This window comes from Chaetodon auriga, chromosome 13, assembly GCF_051107435.1.
Source record: "Chaetodon auriga isolate fChaAug3 chromosome 13, fChaAug3.hap1, whole genome shotgun sequence".
NCBI lineage: Eukaryota > Metazoa > Chordata > Actinopteri > Chaetodontiformes > Chaetodontidae > Chaetodon > Chaetodon auriga.
In genome coordinates, this window is record NC_135086.1 from 18,298,587 (window position 1) to 18,310,268 (window position 11,682).

Consider the following 11,682-nt stretch of genomic DNA (forward strand, 5'->3'; position numbering starts at 1 on the left):
ATTCAAATGACTGCTGATCATCCAATTAGGAGCCGACTGATTGCCTGTAGTGTGCTGACCTTTCCAAGTGCAATCTAAATCCATGGATGTCTCAGCTCCAAGAGGAGCAACTGTCATTCTTGGCCGTGGCTCTTCCTGTACAGCGAATGTGAGCCGAGCCCTCCTCCATATCCCCCGTATTAAAACCTCACAATATGCCCAACAACTGCACAGCAGAGGAGAGAGAATGCACGGTATGTGCTTACAGCATCACAACTCCTCTCTCCTCTCACATGGACTAATATGGCCAAGCCAAGAGGGGATAGGACAATAAACACATGTAGCACATTGCTACTGTGAACACAGTGTGTGTGTGTGTGCGTGTGTGTGTGTGTGGTTTTTTTTTTTTATTGTGAAAGGGTAAAAGAACTTTCGGTAAGTGGGTTGAATTATTTGGTGTGCTTTGTTTGTGAAACTGGTAAGACTAATAGTGTGTGTATTTGTGTGCAGCTGTATTATCTTTGTTTACCTGCTAATAATCTGAAATGTTATGACATTCAGTGTAACACAAGAAATACAAACAAGTCACATGCTCTATATATAGTCTGTCTTCAAGCAGGTGCTTGGCACTCCCACCAGAGGGCAATGGTCAGCTGCAGTGGAACTTCACTGGCGCCTTCACGTACTGTAGCTTTGTACTGCTGAACCATCAAAGTAACACTGTTAATGCATTCCACTTTTATATTATTGCGTATAATTACCTTCTATAGCCAGTGAGTGGAAGCAGCAATGTGATGCTTTTTCGTGCTATCAGTTGACACTTTCCTTTAGTCCTATTAAGATTTGTTTTTGTTTTTGAGGACACATGATAGTTCGTCACATAAAACACTGATTATTTTCATTCTAAGTTAAAAGCTTGGCATGTGCATTGACACAAGGACGATCATGTTAAAAAGCTTGCGTAACGCACAGTTTCTTTGCCTTTCTATATTCCCTTTAAAACCTCAAGTATAGGCACTCTGAATGATAATTTATTTTATGTCAGCTTTACCAAAGCCTGCCCTTGAAAAAAAAAAAAAATAGAATCAATAATTCCTTCTTTGGCTTTATTATTTCGTCTCAAGTTTGGCTGTGTTACAAGCTTGGCTTGTTGACTCTGTGCAGCATTTATCTGATCTGACACAGTTTCATTAGGCATTAGTAATCATTTCCATAGCACACAACATTAGAGCACTCCTGTTTGTAAAACAGCAGATGAGGCTAATGCCGTCCTCTGGGGAGAAATTCAATATAATTCGTTAATTAAATGGAATAATTTAATTACAGTAACTTAGAAAGCATTCATCAATATAATTGTTTCTGGAGCCACCATTATAATTGAGGTTTAAGTGAAAACAAGTCCGTTTCTAATGTTGGTAATGTGCTGACATAGTTCTCCCTCCCTCCATTTGTTCCTCTCTCTGATCTTCCACCATGCCGTTTCTCCACAGTGTTTTCGTTTGATAGCCAGCCATACCACATCAGCAAGACCAAAACATTTATTACAGCCATTTAATTTAACCTCTCTACAGGCACGGACAAGAAGACAGAGATGATAGCACAGCCGCCCTGAAAGACTCTCGCTGTTCAGCTTCTAATCTGATCCTCTCTGTTGCCCTTTCATAAAGACACCAGAGTATTACCCTGACTCCAAACATACCTCTGCCATTTAAACTGTCTTGGATTTCACCACAAAGACGACCAAATAGAGTCCAATTCATTCTCCAGGGCCGAAATAATAAAACATAATTTTAGTCTAATCTGCCTAAAGAATGTCCTCTGTTTGAAGTTGACAGTGCTCTATCTTCTGAGAGGAATAATTGCCTTTTGAGTACAGCAGGAGAGGCCACTGAGGTAAGCCTGTCGAGGGTCTGCACCTTACAGGTGTGCCCTTGGACAGACAACCTCCTCGTTGTTCTGAAGAGAGAGAGAGAGATACGGGGGGGAGAGCCAGACTGAAAGAATTCATCTGCCAGTTGAAACTTTACAAGGCACCGGCACAGCAGCAGCAGCACTCTGCATTCTGGCCAAAGTGCAGTGAACAAAGACACACTGATGTCCGGTAATTCCTCTCGTGTGATGCAGCTGACAAATTCTTGTCATTAAAGTTTTATCATTTTGTTGGACAGGTTTCGATGAAATTGACCCGCTTGTAATCTGTTTGATTTGGACAACTGCATCCGTGACAAAGTTACTGACAGTTATTGTCGAGAAACGAAAGCGACACTCCTCGTATAGAGCAGGCTTTGTGTGCACATTTCAATACGTCGGCCCAGTTTGCCTACACGGCCGCTGAAATCCTGTGTGGCCATTGATTATGATGTTAAACATTCATTTCCCAATCATTTTGGTTAAAGTGTAGCTATGTATCAGCGATATGAGGTGGCTATTTTCGAAGCCTTCTCTCTAAGACAAACTGAATCTCTGCTTCATTTGTCAAACTTCTCTGCTGCTTTTTAATGGGGCCTATTAATTGTGCAGAGAAATCTGTCCCTTTCTGAACACGGCATTGAAAGCTGCTGAACAGCTGTCCCAGCTCTGGAGAATCATATGGAAGAATGCATTATCGGCCTTGTTTGAATATTCCCTTAGATTTGGAATAATCAGGCAGCTATTCAGTAGTGAGATGGCCACGCACAGATGCCAAAGCACAGCTGAGGGGACCACTGCGGTGTGATGCCGCTCAAACACACACAAAACCACTGGCATGAAGAATGTGGTGTGCAGGTGCAGGTGTGCTTTATTTCTGTATTGTGTGCTTATCATTCATAACGCTGTAGCTAAGACGCTTTCTTTTCAGTCCTTTTATCCCCCCCCCCCCCCTTTTTTTTTCTTCCTTCTTGCCTTGTTCAAGGTGATCCTAGCTTTGCATATGGCTGATTAATCTTATTGCACAGTAGCTAACATTGATCACAGAAATGATTAGAAATGCATTAGTCAGCAAACTGTTTGGAGTGGTTGGGTTTAAGTGCTAGTGCCAAGCCATTTTCCATAGGTGTCCATGTTTTTAATTTTGTTATATAGAATTTTGCAAATGGATGCATGCATGCCGCCCAAATACAGCATCAAAGCTTTAATGCTTACAGACATAATTTAATCTCCTAGATGGCAGGCCTGATGGACTGTGTAGAGAAGGCATCCCTGCTAAATTCATTATGCTAAAAGTTGCTAGATCTCACTAGCTGATGAGAGGGAGACAGAGTAGCATAACCTGTGTTTGTATTTTCTGCTGGATAAGATATTCCGGCGGTGCATTGCAATGTTGATGAAAGCAGACTTCTTCGGTCAGTGTTGACACCACAGAGCTGTCACCAAGTTAAAAAAGTGAATGGTACAAACGTCTACATACAGCACAGCAGCCATAACCGTAACTATGATGTGATATTCAGTTTCAGTTTCAAATGCTTTGTCAAGTTGTCTCCAGACAATTAAACTGAGCATAATAATCCGGTGCTCAACCGCACGCAGTAGCTGACCACATATTATTTAACACAGTGTTGCTCAAGTGCTGATGTGTTTAAAAAGTGACACTGCCACCTAGTGAATCAACTTAACATGATCTGTTGTTTCACACTTGAACGTGATATTCAGAAGTACAAAAAGCTGGGATATCCATTCACTTTGGAAACAACGTCGTTCATTAATTCCTACAAAGTAAAAGCCAGATGCAGAAAACCCTGCCTTCATCCCAACACACTTTTTGAAGCCATTCTTCATTTTCCCCTGACCTCACTGACTGCAGCCCCTCCTCCTCGCTCATGGCTCAGACGCCTCCTTTAATCATTAAACAAAGTCTTTCTTTATTCACAGAATTTCTTTTCTTCTTCTGATTTCAGAGTTCAAGTTCACACTAAATGCATTTTAGCTTTTAGATTTTGGGTACTTTTGTATGCAGGAACATTCATACTAAAACTACAATAAGTCAGGTTCATTAGAATGACATACTTTGCACAGATCATAAGCACTGGGGAACAGTTATTCATACCATTATTTTACAGCTACACAGGACAGTCTGAATAAAAATAAATAAATAATCAATCAGCCTGCTTAAGTAAATAGGTTAGTGCAATTTTCAAAACAGCCAAATACACTTCATTACTTAGCAAAGGGACACCTTTACAATTAAAAAGCATGACATCCCTTCAACAGCAGAGGTGCAACTCATAAGGGTCCCACCAAGACAACTCTTGCCACATGTTCAACACTCCCTATTAAAAACCTGGGGAAATTAATGAGCTTCCATTGGCACCCTCACAACAAAGGGATCTATAAAGCAGGCTTAATGTTCTCAGGGAAACTTTACTCTTCAGTAGTTCCCAATCAACCGGTAGCAGCAGATTTTGTTTTATTTCCCTTGTAACCTACAACGGGAGCTAAAAATGCTACTCACTGCATCTTTACATAAATGTTATCCCCGATTGAAATTGCTTTAAGCTCATTATTAATCAAAGATTTGTCAATAATTAACCATGTTGGGTTGTCAAAATCTAATTATGTATAACTATAGTGTATATTTTTAAATAACAGCTGAGCAGCGTGCTTTCGAAAAATCCATAAATGTGTAAAATATTGCCAAACAACATGTATTTGTTATTTATTCACAGGTCTGTTAAAAGAGTTCTAAAAACAGGCACACATGGTGTACATGGAGAACAAAACCCTCTCATGTTGTGAGCATTGATTTGTTCTTTTTACCTGCTTGTACACAATTAAGAACACTTAGGAATCAAAGAGCGCAGAGGTTTGCAGAAAGGTATTAATTAGAACTTTATTTATGCAGATGCTTTGTAAATTTGCATAAAAAGCAATTCCACAGATGGGTTTATGGCAGTAATGACTGTTCCAGTCTGCAATAAAACATCTGCTTAATCACAACAGAGACAGTCAATGGCTGCTGTGAAAACAGGCTGTCCAAGTACATCTCAAAGAAAGTACTGAGGTGAGGAGATGGTGTGGACGGGTTAGAAAAAAAACAGCAGCGAGATTTAGGGAAAAACCTGTTCAAACGCAGCATTAGTTAAAAGGGACACACTTCCCCTAAATATTTGCTGGTGGTACTTTGAGGGCTCTGATGTTGAGAAAAATGCCCTTATCGTGTTGGCAGAACAATCCACTTACTGTGTCTAAGAGAAGAGCGAGTTTTGTTCCAAGTCAAGCCAAGTCTTTGTCTGCATGTGCCAACTATTTTGAAAATATTCCACTTTGTCTTTTTAATCCATGAGAGCCACACACAGACACGAGCTTGTGCACGCTCGCACACACACGCGTACGCACGCACACGCGCGCACGGCAGTGTGGCTGCAAGGTCACTCCAAGTATTGATAAATCACCCAGCTGTGATTCCCTCCTGACAGCTCAAACTAACATCAAGCTGGATGGGGGAGAACAAAAGACCATCAAGCGGCCCTTTTCCTGACACTTTTATTCAATCACGGCCAGATTGCTTACGACAGCACCAGCAGCTGTTTCGTCTTCATCTTTCCCCATTTGATAAAGCGTGTCAAGTCATATTTCTGTAAGTACTTCACCTCACCCCATACTGTGCAGATCCGCAGCGATTCGGCATATGCACATTCCACATGAGGGGATCGTCAAATGGGTCAGGGAGTAATGACACCCCTCTGAAGGTCGCACCACACTGGCGTGGGGGTGGGAGCAGGTAGGTGGGTGGAGGAGGAGGGGTGGGGGGTGGAGGGGGGGTGACGACAAAGCAACAAGCTGAAGGTCAAAGATAAGAACAGCCGCAGAGATATCTAAGATAGCCAGCAGAAATTAAACAATGAGGGAAAGGCAGTAGGGCTTTGATTGTGTTGTTTAAGAGAGAAGGTGGGGGGGGGGGATTTGCTGGTGCTTGGGATTGTTATTTTGGGATCACCATCCCGTTCACAGCTCTTCTGTTGACCTTGTTCCTCATGGGATGGAGGTCTGTGATAGGACGGAGAAATATTGCAATGTCCATTGTTTGTTTGTGATCAGACATCAGCCTGGACAGAAATGAGATTTCCATTTCGCCACTGCCTTTTAATGTTTACATTTAGATTGCCTTTACAGGCCCTGCTTTCCCGTGCAAGCGTCTGATAACAATTACAGGTGTTTGAGTTTCTTGTACAGAGGATGAATGCCATAGTTGACAATAACGATTGCATCCAAGGATGAAGCACTCAGCACCGCCTGGCTCTGATTATTGTTGTGCAACTGTTTGAGGTCATTAAGTCATGTAGGTTGTAGCCCAGTACTGATAATCTGCACAAAGCTTTCACGTGCGCAAACGTTCCGAAAAAATAATGCAAACATTAATAAAAGTACAGCCACAGCCGTTTCTATCTTCTGCTTTCACTTATGCCAAACAGAAATAGCTTTACTTGACGGGACAAGGTAGCGTGTATCAAACTTCTGCCATACATCATTAGAACAAGAGCCACACCAGAAACTGTACTGTCGCACTTGAAAACTGTGTCACTGGAAATATACAGTAACACACCTGTTCCAAGTCACATGCCTCATAGCACTTCATCTGAAACACGTCTCAGGATCACCTCTTCAGCATGTTTCGCCTTGAAAAAAATGACATCTTCTCAGTCAGGTGCTATTTTGGCCGGAGCGAATGGCCACTAGTTCTGTGGAAAGAGAGACATGTAAATCAGGTGGAATCTGGGAGATGCTCATATCAAAAATGGGACAGCTCACTCCACTCAGACTTGGCCTGGCTCCCAGGAATGCAGTTAGCAAGCACACAATCACTGCCTATTCACGGTGGCACAGCTGCTGTGGACATATGTTCCCCACCAAAGGAGGAGGACATCAACCAGGCACACCTTGAACAGGTTAGCAGATGAATGGCGTTCAGTCCTTTGACAGTCTGCCCTCGTCTCGTTGTAGTTTCCCTTGCTCAACAAATAAGTTCCTATCCAGTGTGGCCTAAACTTTTCGCATACATTCATCCACGGCAAACCGTGGGCATAAAGCGTGACAGTAACAGTATTGTTTTTGTGACTGTATGTTGGACATTGGGTGGTAAATTCACTTCTGTCAATAAATATCTGAAATCAGTGACATTTTTCAATCATTTAGGTTCTTTCAGAAGGACAATGAACCTCATGGAACAGTAATAAGGAATATTAATAGTAAAAGTGCATACAAAGACTTTTTTACTACCCCTCAGCAAATGACCATATGTGAGAGAAAAGATTACATTTATTCATAGCTGTCTTTCATCAGGAAGCTTAAAACCCAAACTTCGAATGTAACCCCAAATTATATGCATATTGAGCTGACCTCTTCACCCTTTTTCTTAAAGCCATAGAGGAGGTGTGATATGCAAAAACCCGCAGATCCTTCAGCTCATCATTTAGACGATTTCAGCACTTCTGGTTTTCCAGCCGTCCAAGGGTGATCACGCCAGTCACTAATAGATAAAGAAGAGGCCCCCCATTAGCATGGAGGTCATACATGTAATGTAAAAATTCTCAGACCGAGCTGCCATTGCAGTCAGAGAAAAAAACAATGTGACTTACACTTGAAATTCACTCGATGCAATGTCAAACACTTAAAATCGTGAGACAGAGAACGCGCTAGATAACTGCAATCCATTCTCACATTATCCATTGTTAACACTCGTGCTTTTGTCACCCATCTCTGCAGCTATGACCTATTTGCTTTAGTGAAGTGCTCTGAGGCCATGGAGCCATGTGAAGGTTGTTCACCCATCCAGCAGGGCCATTTACAGGAGAGAGACCCCAGAGTCGAGCCGCAGCAGCTCTCTAATGACTCTATCAGCTACACTGATGGGAGCAAATGGCACCCAGAGATTTCAACACATTCCCTGAGCATGCATTACATTTGCTCTCCTTATTTTCGTCATTGTTTTGTAATGGTAATGCATAAGCGTGCATGTAAGGACATTGTAAAACACATGAAATTACACCATAGCACTATAAGAAACATTGAGCAACAATTTGCACGCATACCAGGTTAACCCTAAAGTTAAGAAATTATGATGCCACTGCCATATTAAGTTGCTAACACATCTTCAAACGATCTTTTAGCTCTTTAACCTAAATACAACCTCGGTATAATTATTGTGATTTCCAAGGGAAGCAGGGCTGATCTTGCACCTCAATCCAACAATTACAGGAAACTATGTGTAAGATAAAAACAGAATATGTGCTTTCCTTTGTGAGAGCTGGTGGAAAGTCACAGGAGTATTCATTAAGGCCTTTGTGTCCTGTTTGAAATAGTGCTGTTAAAGGCTTTAGCTGTGGGCATCTCTCTGGAAGAGATATAATGATCCTCCAATTAGAGACAGAATCATGAGACCTGTTTATTAGTCCTAATTCATCTCCTCATTGTGCTGAGCATATCAAATACCACAGGAAAAAAAAAATCAACAATTTGCCCACCATAATTACAGATCTATTAATAGTTTCACAACAATGACAAGCAAAGCTATTCACATCATTTTCTATAGTCAAGAACCATACTGCACCACTGTCAAATGTACCCATTAAAGCCTGCATTTATACCAGCTCAGTGACATCTTGCATTTCAAAGACGTCTCTGAGCCTCTTCAGATAAATTACACTTTTTCATTAACAAGAATGGTTTTGGTATTATTAATTCTAAATGGATTTTCAGACACCTCCCTACATTTGTAGCTTATCATACAATAGCAGGCTTTTGTGGCTGTAAAGGTATTTTCCATTAAGAACAAAAAGATGAAGAAAAAAAAAAAAAAAAGCCTGCAATGCATTGTTGAGGTTTCTGTTTCAGGAGTCTGAAGGTAAAAAAGGGATACAGAACGGCAATTGAAAATCCTCATACCTAACTTGAAATGCAGAAGTTAGTGTTCCACAAAGTTCAAGACACATAATCATGGAGAGCGCTTCCCCTCAGATAACTCTAAGCCTTAAGATTATTATGGTTTCATTAATTCTAAAAGGTGATGAATGAACACAAAATGAACATAAAATTCTCGACTGGTGATTGAACCCTTTAGGTATAATTTGGTGATCTGTAGTACAACCTATTAGAGTTTGTACAGTAAACTCTTTTAGCACTACATCACAGTCTTCATTACTTTAGTGACTATCAAGCCAACCTTTGACTACGTACAACAGTTTTGCAGTATTGCTGTTAAGCCAACACGTCCTTACAATAAACTAGAATATTGCTGTGAGTGTTGGATGCCTTTTTTATGTAGCATGGTAAACTATGTCATGGTACAAGTAATATATGATGCTATTGGTCATGGTCTGGCAGTGGTGTCAGTATTGTTATATGACAACAACCTCCAAGGGACAAACACTGCTATGGTACAACAGTGTCACAGTCATAGTACTATGCGTCCATATGCAGTATTGGATAATTAAATTGGACAGTAAATACAGAGTCTGGTGTATGTTAGATGAAGTCTCTGTCCTGAACTAAGCATGATGACAATCTGACTTCTGGCTGTGACAAGTATTACATCTTATGGCCCACAAGTTGCTCTCCCGGGTAATCTCGTGAACTCTATGTTCGCTGATCTTTACTTAGGTCTCTGCCTGTACGTGCCCTAGTCTGCACCGCTGTGGTGTTGGACAGCCTCCTAATCGCGAGGAGGATCCCGCACGAGCAGGTACCTTCAGGGAAGCTTCGCGGAAGTGCGCAGAAAGATGCGCGGTGGCGCTCCTGGTAACAAAATTCCGTGTTATTTCTGGGGTTGTCCATTCAAATGTTAGTGGTATCAGTGAAACGCTAGCTTAAAAACCTCGGGCTGTGTTAGCCTACAAATTCCCCTAGAAAATAACTGCATAATAGCTTTACCACTAAAGCTAGCACCAAATACAGACGGGCTGTTTTCAGGCAATGCTAGCTAAATAGCATTAGCTTTAAAAAGACGTTTACTAATACGATTAAAAATATTAGCTTAATGTTCGCTAAAAGCTAAAGTTAGCCTCCAGCTTACTTAGAGTTAAAAGGCACCTTGATGCTTACATATTGTTGGGTGGATAAAGCTGCCCTAATCTGTTGTGAAAAGGCTGAAACGGTACTGTGTGTAATACTTTATTTGGCTCAGGTATAATTTCATTAAGTTGTCACATTTTAGTAATGCCATTACTTTTTCGTTTTAGTTGCTGGCTAATGGCTGGTTGGCTTCCACAAAAAACTTTCCCACTCAGGCTTTGGTAAAAATGAATAGACTTGACAGAAAGCAAAAGCACGCTGCAAAGTGGTTATGGAGCACCTGCCATGCCACAATTTTGGGATGATCTGGTATGTAGCATTTGATGATAAAAACTACATGTGTTTTCACCCTTTAATTTTTTTTTCCACTGTGCATCATAGTTCAGAAAAGGCAGCATCACATTAATGTTAGCTAACATTATTTGGTCGGGATGATAAGATGCAAAGACGATGTGGAAAGACATTGGTCAAAATTAAATAACTTTAGAGTCAGAGACCAGAAAACATACTCTCTGTACAATACAAAGCCACTCAGCACAAGAGCCCAGCCATAAATCTTAACTTGGTGAAACTTAAGATACAACATTTTTGTTGAGATTGAGGCGTTGAGTCACCTTAATGGCTCATGATACTTTTTGGGGGTGATTTAACTCCATCACAACATTACAGGTATAGTGAATTTCCCTTGGGGATGAATAAAGTATCTATCTATCTATCTATCTATCTATCTATCTATCTATCTATCTTCTGACCAATCTCCTGATTGGTTAGAAGCTAAATATTGATATGCTCATGGGAAATCACTGTTATAGTTGTTTATTGAATGGCGGGTCATTCATTCAGTTTTGTTTTGCCTGTGAATAAATGTTTTTCCCTTGTCTGTAACTGTCCACTAATGATGGATATGTTTGTGTCATATGACTGTTGTAGTTTACATTTTGTGGAAAGATTAAAATGCTCAGAAGAGTGGACCTCAGCTAAGGGAATGAAAACACAGCTAACGCTAAGTGGAAGAGCACTACAGTTTTGTGTGTGATATGGGTAATACTAACAACCTAATGGGACGCGCTTTAGATTTGCAGTGTTTGGGACTACCAGTGCAAAGCAGCTGCAGCATCTTGTTCGTACAGTTCATCCACTCCTCCTGGCTCCAGAATGTTGGCAAGCTGCTCCGATCCCCCAAACTGATGTGACAAGTTGACCTCAAGTTAAGGTAACACTCATTAACAGATAAAATAAGTTCATGGTTCTTAACTTTAGAGAGCAACCACGCCAGTATAACAGATTTGATACTGTATTCAGTACAGCAATCAAGCCCCAACACAGCTGTCATAACGTTTCCTTAAGAAGAATCTTTGCTGCCTCTCTGACAAATAGCACAGCTCATGACAGTAGAAGCAGGGGCTGCTGCCAGCTTTGGGGAAAAAGCTGTGTGGACGGCACCAGCACATCAGTTTCACACGGAGCTGGCTTCCTACTGAACTCAATCATATTACTAGCCAGAATGAGGCCATAGTGTTGGCACAGCAGAGAAAATGTGAGGCCATCTTACCAGTAAAGTTGAACCTGGCCCAGCCCTTTGCCACAACACAATGCATCATCTAGTAATGTAACTTGAAAGTGACTCTAAACTTCACCTTGTAATCGAGTTTTAAAATCCAGTCTCATAGGTTGCAATGTTTTGGCATGGATAAGCCTTCAAACGCACTGATCTGTTAC